The sequence below is a fragment of the Dendrobates tinctorius genome, unplaced genomic scaffold (genome assembly GCF_039654945.1).
Source record: "Dendrobates tinctorius isolate UK_male_01 unplaced genomic scaffold, ASM3965494v1 ptg000005l, whole genome shotgun sequence".
In the NCBI taxonomy this organism is placed as follows: Eukaryota; Metazoa; Chordata; class Amphibia; order Anura; family Dendrobatidae; genus Dendrobates; species Dendrobates tinctorius.
In genome coordinates, this window is record NW_027361673.1 from 2,728,555 (window position 1) to 2,744,377 (window position 15,823).

Genomic DNA, 15,823 nt, shown 5'->3' on the forward strand with positions numbered 1-15,823 from the left:
TTGATGGCTGTGTGAAGCATCTAAGCTCTTATTTCCCCTACTCTCTCTTCTGTAAGTAACATACATTGGCAACCTATAAATAGTTCATAGCACTAACCAAGAGCCAGGACATACAGGACTATACACTCTAAATTCTAATTCTAGAAAGAAGGATTATATTTTTAGGATTAATAAGAACAAAGTTATTTGCTCCAATGTTATATATACTCAGGTTATTTTTCACGTATAACATGTTGTCGGACTTATTATTCTAGATGTCAGCTCAAGAGCATACAACTTATACTGCACCCAAAGGATCTTCTTATGACGCACACATCCACATCTGTGCTCCACAAGAAGCAATGTTGCAACGGTGATCTTAACGGTGATCTTGCTATACCCAGTGCAGGCCTGAAAGGGGCAGTGCACGACACAGGGACTCTCGCTTTGGTGTTCATGGACTTTCTATTCCTGTGTCATAGGCTGCCACCCTCCTTTTCCCCAGAGTCTTTCTTTAAACATCAATCACTGATGGATCAAATGCAATGATATTCACATATCAGCGCAGATAAGAACCCATTAATGTTAACACAGACATAGGACAAGATCTGTAGAAGGCAGGGGCCAACATATCATTGGTGCAACCTGTGCAGCTGCAGCACAGGGAGCCAAGAAGTAAGGGGGCTCATTACCAACTCCAAAGCAGGTAGAATTCAGCATTATGATGAGCTATTGGATTGTAAAGGGTCCACATACTATTCTTGCATAGGGCGCTCTTCTGTCTGTGTCCATCAGTGGTAGAAGCAGTTGTGACTTTTTCAATTGCTGAATTACATTCAGTCCTTTTTAGCAGTATGGGATAAGCTGCCACTCCAGGCCCACAGCTGTGGAGTCTGCTTGAACATTCTGCTGAGTGCTAAGGGTAGTGCAGATCAGAGGCCCACTGATCAAACACTGCAGGCTTCTTCTAATAGTCATCAACATTTAACTTCTAGATAACCCCTTTACCTATGCTCTTTCCTTACTGCATAAGAGCCATTTGGACCATGCAGGGAACTGCAGCAGGTCCCATTCACTCAAATAGGGCAGTGCTGACGTTCCCTGCATGGAAGGTTGACAGATGCCATTGTGCAAGGAGAATTAATAGCAGGGGCCCTATCCTAGTGATATACCATTACTTACTATAAGATTACATAACATGTTTAATATCTTAATCATCAGAAGGAGGCATTGTTGGGAGTATATACAGTTGTGGCCAAAAGTATTGACACCCCTGCAATTCTGTCAGATAATACTCCGTTTCTTCCTGAAAATGATTGCAAACACAAATTCTTTGGTATTATTATCTTCATTTAATTTGTCTTAAATGAAAAAACAAAAGAGAATGAAGCAAAAAAGCAAAACATTGATCATTTCACACAAAACTCCAAAAATGGGCCAGACAAAAGTATTGGCACCCTCAGCCTAATACTTGGTTGCACAACCTTTAGTCAAAATAACTGAAACCAACCGCTTCCGATACCCATCAATGAGTTTCTTACAATGCTCTGCTGGAATTTCAGACCATTCTTCTTTGGCAAACTGCTCCAGGTCCCTGATATTTGAAGGGTGCCTTCTCCAAACTGCCATTTTTAGATCTCTCCACAGGTGTTCTATGGGATTCAGGTTTGGACTCATTGCTGGCCACCTTAGAAGTCTCCAGTGCTTTCTCTCAAACCATTTTCTAGTGCTTTTTGAAGTGTGTTTTGGGTCATTGTCCTGCTGGAAGACCCATGACCTCTGAGGGAGATCCAGCTTTCTCACACTGGGCCCTACATTATGCTGCAAAATTTGTTGGTAGTCTAAAGACTTCATAATGCCATGCACACGGTCAAGCAGTCCAGTGCCAGAGGCAGCAAAGCAACCCCAAAACATCAGGGAACTCTGCCATGTTTGACTGTAGGGACCGTGTTCTTTTCTTTGAATGCCTCTTTTTTTCTCCTGTAAACTCTATGTTGATGCCTTTGCCCAAAAAGCTTTACTTTTGTCTCATCTGACCAGAGAACATTCTTCCAAAACGTTTTAGGCTTTTTCAGGTAAGTTTTGGCAAACTCCAGCCTGGCTTTTTTTATGTCTCGGGGTAAGAAGTGGGGTCTTCCTGGGTTTCCTACTATACAGTCCCTTTTCATTCAGACGCTGACGAATAGTACTGGTTGACACTGTTGTACCCTCGGACTGCAGGGCAGCTTGAACTTGTTTGGATGTTAGTCGAGGTTCTTTATCCAACATCCGCACAATCTTGCGTTGAAATCTCTTGTCAATTTTTCTTTTCCGTCCACATCTAGGGAGGTTAGCCACAGTGCCATGGGCTTTAAACTTCTTGATGACACTGCGCACGGTAGACACAGGAACATTCAGGTCTTTGGAGATGGACTTGTAGCCTTGAGATTGCTCATGCTTCTTCACAATTTGGTTTCTCAAGTCCTCAGACAGATCTTTGGTCTTCTTTCTTTTCTCCATGCTCAATGTGGTACACACAAGGACACAGGACAGAGGCTGAGTCAACTTTAATCCATGTCAACTGGCTGCAAGTGTGATTTAGTTATTGCCAACACCTGTTAGGTGCCACAGGTAAGTTACAGGTGCTGTTAATTACACAAATTAGAGAAGCATCACATGATTTTTCGAACAGTGCCAATACTTTTGTCCACCCTCTTTTTTATGTTTGGTGTGGAATTATATCCAATTTGGCTTTAGGACAATTCTGTGTTTTTTCATTTAAGACAAATTAAATGAAGATAATAATACCAAAGAATTTGTGTTTGCAATCATTTTCAGGAAGAAACTGAGTATTATCTGACAGAATTGCAGGGGTGTCAATACTTTTGGCCACAACTGTAAAAGGTAGCTGTTAAAAGAGAATCTGTCTGTCACGCCATCATCTCACACGCCTTCTCAGCGCTGCACTACTCACTGCGTTCTCCACTCTGATTCCAGAGGCGTCAGACCATCTCCCTGAGCTGCCTTGTGCTCACTGCCAGGTCTGCTCCAAGAGAATCTCCACCTGGCTACAGGGAGGAGAGGCCGATTCTTACAAGAATTTAACCCTGCTGTGTCCTGCAGGGTTTGCTTTCCCTACCCTATCCTTATGCAGCAGCGGGTTTTATTAGGCAGCTCCTCCCACCCCTCCTCCCCAATCGTTGGTTCCTAGTTGTTTGTCTCTGGATCCTGTAGGTAAATGTTTGTTCAGTCTACCAAGTTATCAACCCAGCTTGTATACCCGTCCTGTCTGACCTCTCTGCTCCTTAACTTTCCTTTATACTCTGAACTTGGATGGTCTGACCACATCTATGCCTTCATCCCCCTGTTCGTTATACCCGTGCCTCTGACCCTCTGGTCAGGTGCTGCAGAACCGGGGACAGCCCTGGAGTGGTACCTGGTGACTACCAGTGCCAAGCTTGTCTTCACCATCCGAGGCTCTAGTGAATAACAGGCTCTCACTTAGTTACTCCCCTCCACGGTAAGCCCAGGCCGTGGCGCAGTGGGTCCATACCCACTCAAGGAGAAAGCGCTCCTTGGCAGCGCAAAACGCGCGTCGGGGATTCTCCCACAGTCTGGGGCACCCGGGCACCATTAGGTAAGCTCTCCTTTCACAATACTATCTGCCGTTATGGCGTGATTATCCTTTTTTGCGGGACTGTTTACCGCTATTGCCCCTCATTATGATTAGCTAGCCTGGCGGAATCTCTGTCCCTGTATACCTATTATGGTTGTAATTATTATGAATATGAGCAGTGACGCTATCTTTACATGTTACCTGGGCTTCCTATAGCGTGTGGTGTAGCTTTTGGTGCAGTGGGTCGTGTGTTATCTCTGCTTCCCTTCCCTCCTGGCCTTTGGTGTCAACTATTTATGTGCAATTTTGCTATGGATATTTAACGTGCATATTTGTTATAATACAATTTTATATCTTTTTTATTCATTTTGGATTCAATCACTCCTTGCTTCTCTTAATATTAGAGAGTGTAGGACCGTCTCGATCAGAGTCACCTTGTCGATGGTGGGATGGCTTTTATACTATTTTTGGTCAAAAACAGTATTACTAAGAACTCTGTGCTATTTACATGCACTTTCGCTTTTTACTTATTTAGTTCCAGCAGGGTTTTTGCTCATTTTGTCTCTTGTAGGTTGTTTAAGATATTAGATAATGACAAGGTGGTTGGAGACATGCTACATCCTGAAAATAAAGAAATCCTTGAAACAAAATGTAATTGAATTGCAGAACTTGAGAATTGGCTCTGAAGCGTATGAAGAACAAGCAGAGTCTGAAATAATTGCCAGGGCGCCACTAGAGGAAGACTCTCTGATGCATGAAGGCTGCGTTCGCCCATCTTGCAGAACTCTCCCGGGCTGACGAGGTTTATACTACAGGTGTCAGCCAAATGTTGCGGCCATTTATTTACATTCTGAAGGCTTTTAAAGTTATTTCCAAAAAGTTTTGCAGCCCATATTCCGTTCATGTTCACGTGTGGCAGTCACGCCAGCGCTGTTGACATTTTTTTTTTTTTCTTTCTTCGAACTTTTGCAGAATCTCTTAGCAAGTATCACACAAATTAAGAAATATCGCCCCATAAATAAATACTAACACCCAATGTGTCTTTGAATTTCTCCACACAACACTCCAGGAAACAACAGCCCGTAAGATTAGCCTCGCTCTTACATGTACACAATTTACAAATTAGAATTGGCAGATAAGTAAATGAATACCGCAAAAAAAAAAAAAATGTAAGAAAACAATGAACATCTTTAGCATAGAGTACATGTAGCAAAAGCTTTCTGTCATTGGCGGGGATTGCAATCCTTAAGAAACGTGCTCTCCGCCAAATGTGAAGCCCGAGCCGAAGGAAGGGTTAAATGCTGTATCTGAATTCTGGAGATGATGGTGAGATCCGCCGGTCCCCTAAGCAGTGTATCACTCACAGCGTCATGTTTTATTCTTTGCAGGATATTAGATACAAAACTCAAACACAGGAAAAGTCATAAAACATTCAAGGCTATAGAAGATGCAGAAGCAGGGGGTGCTAAATGACTAATGAGAGGGAACGTAATATACAATAATCATATTTATACTGAAAGCAGAGATGGCATTTTAAAGCCCCGCACATTCGTTTTGGTGGCATCTTGCTACCACATAAAGTAATATTAAAAGAAATGTGCTATAAAATGAATAGCCGTCTATTCCTGGATACAGTAACAGTCTTCCCTGCAGTGAACACTGGGAATAGGAATTTCCTAATATTTAAAAAGATTCTCTGGCCATCAATATATGGATAAGCGCACTAATACCAGCACTTATGAACATACAGCAGACTTGGGTCTGGTTTCTTTCTCTATTAGGCCTCATTCACATGTCCAAGAAATAATGGCATCCGTGTCATCAGTGTTTTAGATTAAAGTGTCATCCATGTGTCCGTCTTTACCATCCATGTATTGTCAGTGTTTGGTCCGTGTGTCTATTTATCTCATCCATGTATCATCAGTGTTTAGTCCGTGTGTCCATTTATCCCATCCATGTATCATCAGTGTTTGGTCCGTGTGTCCATTTATCCCATCCATGTATCATCAGTGTTTGGTCCGTGTGTCCATTTATACCATCCATTTATCATCAGTGTTTGGTCCGAGTGTCCATTTATACCATCCATTTATCATCAGTGTTTGGTCCATGTGTCCATTTATACCATCCATGTATCATCAGTGTTTGGTCCATGTGTCCATTTATACTATCTATGTGTCTTCAGTGTTTGGTCTGTGTATTAATTTTACCATCCGTGTGTCATCAATATTTGGTCCGTGTGTCCATTTATCCCATTCATGTATCATCAGTGTTTGGTCCATGTGTCCGTTTATCCCATCCATGTATCATCAGTGTTTGGTCCGTGTGTCCATTTATACCATCCATGTATCATCAGTGTTTGGTCCATGTGTCCATTTATACTATCTATGTGTCTTCAGTGTTTGGTCTGTGTATTAATTTTACCATCCGTGTGTCATCAATATTTAGTGTTTGGTCCATGTGTCCGTTTATCCCATCCATGTATCATCAGTGTTTGGTCCGTGTGTCCATTTATCCCATTCATGTATCATCAGTGTTTGGTCCATGTGTCCGTTTATCCCATCCATGTATCATCAGTGTTTGGTCCGTGTGTCCATTTACACCATCCATGTATCATCAGTGTTTGGTCCGTGTGTCCATTTATACTATCTATGTGTCTTCAGTGTTTGGTCCGTGTGTCCATTTATACTATCTATGTGTCTTCAGTGTTTGGTCTGTGTATTCATTTTACCATCCGTGTGTCATCAGTGTTTGGGCCGTGTGTCCATTTATACCATCCATGTACCATCCGTGTTTGATCCGTGTGTCCATTCTTACCATCTGTGTGTCATCAATGTTTGGTCCGTGTGTCCATTCTTACCATCTGTGTGTCATCAATGTTTGATCCGTGTGTCCATTCTTACCATCTGTGTGTCATCAATGTTTGATCCGTGTGTCCATTCTTACCATCCGTGTATCATCAATGTTTGATCCGTGTGTCCATTCTTACCATCCGTGTGTCATCAATGTTTGGTCTGTGTGTCATCAATGTTTGGTCCGTGTGTCCATTTTTACCATCTGTGTGTCATCAATGTTTGATCCGTGTGTCCATTCTTACCATCCGTGTGTCATCAATGTTTGGTCTGTGTGTCCATTTTTTACCATCCGTGTGTCATCAGTGTTTTTCACGAATGGATAAATAAATGTGTACGTGTTGTATCCGCAAACAAAAATGGATACCAGATACATTGGAAACATGGACGTCTGAATGAAGTATTACACTCCAAAACTAGGGCTTCACAGCATTATCTATCATAGTAAAATATTATTAATTATCAAAACGTTAATGAAATCATACACTCACCATTGCAAAAATTCTGACAAATTGGGAACTTTTGAAAGTCAGAAGATTTTTTTTTATCTATTTGGAAACATGTTGGTGATACAATCAGTTGTCGTAAAGTAATTCTACCAGGATTCACATTAAAATGAAATAAAAAATTATAACATTCCAGGCACTAGCACTTGGATAAATACAATATTAGTTTTAAAAAACTTGTCTAAAAATAATGCATTTCAAAGGTACCGTATATAAAAGCTATGTCTTTTCTAGCTGTAAAAAAGGGATGTTCCCTCAAAATGCATTATTTTAAGACAAACCTATTAAAACCACCATTTGATTTATCCACGCGCTAGTGCCTGGTAAGTTATCATTTTATATTTCCTTTTAATTTCCATATGCCGAACAGCGATTGTTTTCACCATATCTGGTCATTCCATAAGCACTCGCTGCTAAATCAGGCAACAGACCACTGAGCACACCAAAGTGAAAAACAGCTAAATCTTCATCAGTGATGTAAAACCCAGGGATTTTTCTCCAGCATATTAAGTGGTGTGAGGGGTTAACAGCTAATTTGTTTAATGGTCTGGGTTTTGGTGGACAAGCATGGAGTGGGTGGGAGGATGTTCACCTTATCTCCACCCCAGGGTGTGATCGGGGCATAAGTAGCTGGCCTCCAGAGGCAGCAGGTGGTCAGTGTCTGGAGAGGAACACTCCAGAGAAGGGTTTGTGGTGGAACCAACCTGAACCGTGTGCGTTCTGCTAGCGGTGAACCTAAAATCACCGCTAGCAGAACTTACAATCTGAACCGTGGACCTTGCTAACCCAGGGTGGGCTGATCCCCGCTAGCAGAAAGACTGTGTTTTGTTTTGCTGTTTTGTCCAGTGGGCTGTGTCTACTTTTTCCAGGTTGGTTTATGCGGCACCTAATAAATGAAGGCTCTTTTTAGACAGCGTTCCTGTGTCTACCTCCGTGTACAGCTGAGCGAGCCGATCTACTAAAATATACAGTATATATATATATTTGCACTTAAAAGCACTTTCACCTCCACTTGTTATCAGAACAGTCAATAATGCAATGTTTTGGATGGACCAAGTGTCCTTCTTCAAGCAGTAATAGATAAATGGAAATAGTATTATAATGAATGAGAAAAAGAGTAGTAAATCAGCATAAGTCACGAGAATGTGATGCTAAATACATTTAGTGAACAAAGAGGAGATCTAATGTACACTGGTAAGCATTATTAAATAACAGTCAAAGATATCTCCAAACACGCATCTATGTGTTAGGAGATATACACAATTCAATAACAGCAGATGAGGCCTGAAGACTGCATACAAGACTCAAAGGTGGAAGGAGCCAAGGCGTAATACATGATTGTATACGAGAATGTCCCAGTCTATGGGATCCTACAAAGATCATAGAAAACACATGCAGATAAATGTCACCAACCACTACAACGTGGTGTGAGAACAGATGAATCTACATATCACAAGCTTTCATTGTGGCTCACCATCAATTTTTGAGAAATAGGCACATCTTAAATGGAATAAGTCAGTAGGATCAACCCTCCTATGCTGTCTATATGGGCATGTAGTTCACAGAATGCTGAATAAAATGATACCTTGATATTTGAGATCTGATGTCTTATTCCTGGGAAATCCACGTTTTTCTTATATGTAAATAAGCTGTTTGGCACTATGGGTTGGGCATAGCTCGCCCTGAGAATCTGACTCCAGAGCTTATTTTACATGAAAGGGGGTGTTACTAGTGTGAGATATGTAATGACTGACAGACTGCTCTCTTGCATGTCTCACATTGGTAACTCTCATGTAAAATAAGCTCTGGAAGCAGATTCTCTAGGAGATCTATTGGTGACAGCCTCAACTAAGTTTATATGGTAAAATAATGTAGAACAGAGCACACTATGGCTCTGCCTGCAACAGAACTGTCATTGGCCCAGTCAACGTATCCTCTTTTGCGGGAGTTCGGACATGAGCCCTGATGGAGCCATTGAATATAAGGTATAACGCTATGTGAACATGGCCCCTATGTGCTTTGCTCATATGCTATTGGAGTTCTTTTTGCAATATAGTGTTACCTATTAATAACACCTAAAATGTGACGTTTGAAAGTCTCAGACCCATAATACAAAGTAAAGAATGCAATACTTTTTTTTCTTAACAAAAAAACTTGGAAGTTACAGATAAAATAAAAGTCTGACGTCTTGTTAACTGGACATTAAAAGGCTCAGAGCGTGAATGGGCAGGTGCAAATAACAGCACTTGTCCCCTGTGTTTACTAATTAGATTATAAATGATGCCAAATGGTACTACGCCGAATCTATGGAGCTCATTTTCAGGAAAGTCAAAGTTCAGGAAATTGAAGATGCACAAGCATATGCTCAGAAAAAAATAAAAAAAGCTTGTGAGAAGACAGAGATGACTTAATTATACTTAATTTGTCTGCAAAACTTAATATAGAGAGAAAATAAATTTGCAGACAGACATATATTGGGGTATTGTTGGTGTGATGACAGAAGGGTAGCTTAATTGCTGAACATATCTTGCACTTTATATTTCAGTGCTATATTTTTGCTTTTCTACATATTTTATTGCTATATTGTACTGTTTATTCGGAGGAGGTTTATAGTGGGTATGGAAAGTATTCAGACCCCTTTAAATTTTTCACTCTTTGTTTCATTGCAGCCATTTTGTAAATTCAAAAAAGTTTATTTTTTTTCTCATTCATGTACACTCTGCACCCCATCTTGACCGAAAACAACATAAATGTAGAAATTTTTGCAAATTTATTAAAGAATAAACACTGAAATATCACATGGTCATAAGTATTCAGACCCTTTGCTCAGACACTCATATTAAAGTCACGTGCTGTCCATTTCCTTGTGATACTCCATGAGATGGTTCTATTCCTTCATTGGAGTCCAGTTGTGTTTAATTAAACTGACAGGTGTTGATTTGTAAAGGTACACATCTGTCTATATAAGACCTCACAGCTCACAGTGCATGTCAGACCAAATCAGAATCATGAAGTCAAAGGAACTGGCCAGGGAGCTCAGAGACAGAATTGTGGCAAGGCACAGATCTGGCCAAGGTTACAAAAGAATTTATGCAGTACTCAAGGTTCATAAGAGCACAGTGGCTTCCATAACCCTTAAATGGAAGAAGTTTGGGACCTCCAGAAGTCTTCCGAGACCTGGCCGTACAGTCACACTGAGCAATCGTGGGAGAAGAGCCTTGGTGAGAGAGGTAAAGAAGAACCACAAGATCACTGTGGATGAGCTCCAGAGATGTAGTAGAGAGATGGGAGAAAGTTCCACTAAGTCAACTATCACTGCAGTCCTCCACCAGTCGGGCCTTTATGGCAGAGTGGCCCAATGGAAGCCTTTCCTCGGTGCAAGACATATGAAAGCCTGCATAGAGTTTGCTAAAAAAAAACACATTAAGGACTCCCAGACTATGAGAAATAATATTCTCTGGTCTGATGAGCCAAAGAGAGACCTTTTTTGTGATAATTCTAAGCAGTATGTGTGGAGAAAACCAGGCACTGCTCATCACCTGGCTAATACAATACCAACAGTGAAACATGGTGGTGGCTGCATCATGCTATGGGGGTGTTTTTCATCTGCAGGGACAGGACGACTGGTTGCAATTAAAGGAAATATGAATGCGGCCAAGTACAGAGATATCCTAGATGAAAACCTCTTCCAGAGTGCTCTGAACCTCAGACTTGGCCGAAGGTTCACCTTCCAACAAGACAATGACCCTAAGCACACAGCTAAAATAACAAAGGAGTGGCTTCAGAACAACTCTGTGACCATTCTTGACTGGCCCAGCCAGAGCTCTGACCTAAATCCAATTGAGCATCTCTGGAGTGACCTGAAAATGGCTGTCCATCAACGTTCACCATCCAACCTGATGGAACTGGAGAGGATCTGCAAGGAGGAATGGCAGAGGATCCCCAAATCCAGGTGTGAAAAAATTGTTGTGTCATTCCCAAGAAGACTCATGGCTGTACTAGCTCAAAAGGGTGCGTCTACTCAATACTGAGCAAAGGGTCTGAACACTTATGACCATGTGATATTTCAGTTTTTCTTTTTTAATAAATTTGCAAAAATTTCTACATTTCTGTTTTTGTCATTCAAGATGGAGTGCAGAGTGTACATTAATGAGAAAAAAATGAACTTTTTTGAATTTACCAAATGGCTGCAATGAAACAAATAGTGAAAAATTTAAAGGGGTCTGAGTACTTTCTGTACCCACTGTATGTATTATAGCATTAAGGGGAAGAAAAAAAATTACTAAGGTAAAAGGGAAGCAAAACTACTTTTAGGAATAGACATGAAAATCAACTTAAGAAAAATTAGCAAAAAAAACTAATGAACCTCAGTTAAAATTAGGAAAGTTTGTTTTCTTTGCATTGGTTATTGGAAAGGATAAATAGTCTTGCAATATTCCAACCTCCTGATGTAACTGGAGCACTTGGAGGAAACAAGTTATGGCTTTTCAAGCACCGAACCATTCTTTCCACATGGTAGACTAACACCGAGAACTGTGTGTAGAGTAGTGTGTCTGTTAGTATATTCACCTACTCCCACCGATCTATGAACAAAAGACAAACTACTGACTAGCTGACTAGGGGGTGGGTGCATGATCGGCACGGCCTGGGACCACACGCCTCTGCAGGGCTCTGTACACAATTAAACTTTTATGGGTATAGAACTACTCAATGACCAGAATAGAAACTTATATGTAGAAGGAGGGTTGGACCAAAATAGTTGCAAAGATGTACTCAAAAGTTTTCCCAGCTTCATATGCAGGCTGCAGTTTATGCAGCCAGCCTTAGATAGGAGCTAAATGAACAATTGGAGAATGTCCTCCCCGGGTCTTATGAACCAGATTGGTCACAGATTTGATGGTGAGCTTTCCAGTAATTGGAATTGTGCTCAAATCTTACACATTTTTTGAGCTAGGAGATAAATGAAGTACAAAGATAATAAGCACCAATGCTGTGATTTTTGCAACAATTATTATTTTTTTCTATAATTCTTTCGACCTTAGCATAGGTCATCAATATCAGATCCATGGGGATCCAGTATACCCACTGATCAGCTGTTATCAGCCAATGTAAATAGTATATGGACACCACCGCTTCAATTCACTGCTTACTGGCCGCAATCAAATGAATAATGTAATGCTGGTGGATTTGGATCCACTGTGCCACCCCCTGAAGGGGAGAGACTCAGCTACTACCTGGTTTTCGCTATAATCTCTGGTGGGGAGGATAGGCTTGGGCACAGGTAGTCGCCAAGTACCACTTTAGTCCTCTGGATTGCAGCAGCTGATCGGAGGGTCAGAGGCATGGGAACGCGATACACCAAGGCAAAAACATTGTCAGACAATCCGTAGTCGTGTCAGGCAGCACAGGTTCAGGATACGTACCAGAGGTGAGACAGGACGGGTACACGAGCCAGGTCAGTAATGGGAGAAACAGACAATGCTCCCACTGGACTGCAGCTAAACAAACAGGTTAGGAACCAACGTTTGGGCCAAATTAAATTACTGCAGTGATCGATCACACCCCCTAAGGTAAAATGGAAACCACCCATAATGCAGTAGTGCTGCAAGAGGCAAAACTCAGTGAGCCATGTTTTGACCACAGTGAGTAGGGCGGCGCTGAGGAGGCATACTGTCTACCATCGTGACAAATAGTAGCTGATCTACAATACCCACGAGTTGATCTGCACTACCCGGTAACTTATCTGCCCTACATGGGAGCTGATCTGCCCTACACAGGAGCTGATTTGCCCTACACGGAGCTGATTTGCAACACAAAGGAACTGGTCTGCACTAACCCGGAGCTCATCAGCATTACCAAGGAGCTGATCTACAATATGTGGGAGCTGTTCTGCAATATGTGCTATCTGATTTGCACTACCATGGGAACTGATCTGCAATGCCCAGGAACTGATCTGCACTACCCGGGAGCTTTTCTGCACTACACGGGAGCAGCCACTAAACAGTGTGATGTAGAAGTGATATTCCACTCCGTATATTGTTTAATCCAGCAGCTGCCACAGCTGCTTACAACTGATCACTGAGATCTGGATGTTGGATCCCTGTCACTCTGATATTGATGACCTATCCTAAGGATGACAGATGATCACTTTCGGTGTAGTGGTAACCCCCTTTAATTCACTTTAAACCAGAATACCGTTAAGTTTTGACAAGCCGTGAAAATGGGAATTAAGATAAGAAATTAACAATAACATGACATTGACATGGCATTAAAATAACACAGAGGAAAAGAAGAAGCAGTGCTGAAGAGACACTATATCTGATGATCATCCATCAAAAATCAAGAAACACGAAATATCGGGTGAGTATTTGGTCATTGCTGGAAATTACTGAGCTCTTCATGATCCGCTGTGTGATGGAAAGCCGGAATGAAATACAGAGTTTTTACAGTTGTACGATTAAAGGATTCAGCTGTAATCACCCAACACACTATCTGCCTTTTAACAGTTCCAATCAGTAGCAGATCTAGGTGTAATCAACAGCAGCAGGGGGCTTCAGAAAGCAAAACAAAACAAAAACAGCGGGAATCTTCGCTAATATACATTAATTGGCATGAGCCAACGTTATAGTGCATGAAAGCAGTCTCTGCACTTGCTCAGCAGACTCTCTATAAAAGTAACAGATTACCAAGAACTTTACAGGGATAAATAGCAGGAACAAGGCGCACTCAATTCAGATCCCCAGAGGAGAACGCAGGAATATAAACTATATAAATGCGGTGATACGTCACCGTCACCGGAGTGTCACAGGCAGGACGCTGTGCGCTTACGGAGGGGTTTTCTACAGAAATGCACATATCATGGTAAAAGAAATTAGGTTACAAAAATAATAGGAACCTACTTTACAAAAAATCATCAAACACAGATCCAATCATACATGTCTACTCCCCAGAGACATCTGAAATAAGAACGCCTAGACACATTCCCAGAATTTAAAGGGATAGTCTCATCCTGTTAAGTAGGTAAAATTGCAAAGTGGTCGGAATAGAAGCAACTTTGCGATTTTCTTATTAAAACTCTTTTCTATTCTCAAGAATTAAGGGATTTTTTATTCTATAGTTCACCGCTCTCATTGCCTAGGTTACCAGCCACCTTTGCAGGCTATCAGTGATGGCCAGCTTCCTAGGCCCCTTTTTGCAAGCAGTTGGCTTTAAAGCTCGCAAGTGTTACTCTGAAAGCCAGCTGTTCTGCCCAAATTCAGTGCCCCAGTGCTCCTCCAGTGATGTGAGGGTAAAGCGGAGGAAAGAGGATGAAAAAACCCCAGCCCAGGGTCAGACTTCAGAGTGCAATGCTAGAAACTCGCACGAGTCTCTCGCATCAATACCCGGCACTGCCGCCGGCACTCGGAACGGAGTGTGCAGCTGCATGCATTTCTATGCAGCCACATACTCCAGTCCCGAATGCCGGCGGCAGTGTAGGGTATGGATGCGAGTTTCTCCCATTGCACACACAAGTCTGACCCCGGCCTATGGTGTATTTCGGCTGGTGCCATTGTATGGGTGCTCTGGTGGCTTGCATTACTGAATTCTCATTATGGTGGCAATTTATTTGAAGGCAGTATCACGGCTTTTTGTATCATAGGTGTGCACGTTCAATCAGAAAAAAAATTTCTCCTTAAACTGTAATTTAGCAAATGAAAACTACTAAGCTGTAGCATTGAAGCCAAACCCGGCAACCTCTTTCTCGCAGTATCCCATGTGCCACTGTATACCAGGGCCATGCACCATGATATTCCTTCTAGGAAAGAACACATTTATACAACTTATTATGAGGAATTACACAACTTCTTCTTGTAGATCTTTTAAGTAACGAACAGGGAAATGTAATTTGAAATCATAGAAATGTAGAGAGAATTTAGAGTCCTATACAGTCTGACTGGAACAGCCCAGCCGCATGCGCGCTGCAGTACTTTACTCTGCCTGTGTCAGGCCAGCGAGAAGTGCGCCTGCGCAAGAGGGCGATGCCGGGGACACTGTGTGGCTGACGTAGGAGGAATCATCCACACAAATCACAGAAGGAGGACGGCATTGCAAGAAGAAGGGAGGCGATGGACCAAGACCAGAGACACCCAGTGGACTAGACTGCCCTGCAGATGAGTATAATAAAGGTCTTTTTCTTTTCTTGCAGGCAGGACCCAGGGCATATATACACTTTACAACATATTAGAATGCTGTATATCAGGGCTGAAAGGTACTGGCCTTACCTCCAGGGCTGTGGAGTCGGTAAGCCAAACCTCTGACTCAATTTCCCTGACTCCATGACTCCAACTCCACAGCACTGGTCACTACTGAGCATGTGCATAAAGTGCAACACAGATTCATCTCATCTATGACCCCACAGCACTGGTCACTACTGAGCATGTACATAAAGTGCAGCACAGATTCATCTCATCTACGACTCCATAGCACTGGTCACTACTGAGCATGTGCATAAAGTGCAGCACAGATTCATCTCATCTATGACCCCACAGCACTGGTCACTACTGAGCATGTACATAAAGTGCAGCACAGATTCATCTCATCTACGACTCCATAGCACTGGTCACTATTGAGCATGCACATATAGTGCAGCACAGATTCATCTCATCTATGACTCCACAGCACTGGTCACTACTGAGCATGTACATAAAGTGCAGCACAAATTCATCTCATCTATGACTCCCCAGCACTGATCACTACTGAGCATGTGCATAAAGTGCAGCACAGATTCATCTCATCTACGACACCACAGCACTGGTCACTACTGAGCATGTACATAAAGTGCAGCACAGATTCATCTCATCTACGACTCCACAGCACTGGTCACTACTGAGAGTGTACATAAAGTGCAGCACAGA

The 15,823-nt window shown here is 42.0% G+C and overlaps 1 protein-coding gene across 1 annotated transcript in view; it reads right to left on the minus strand.

Moving 5' to 3' along the window:
- Positions 1–15,823, minus strand: part of TBC1D5 (TBC1 domain family member 5) — a 741,163-nt gene that overhangs the window by 535,446 nt on the left and 189,894 nt on the right. The window lies entirely within an intron of this gene.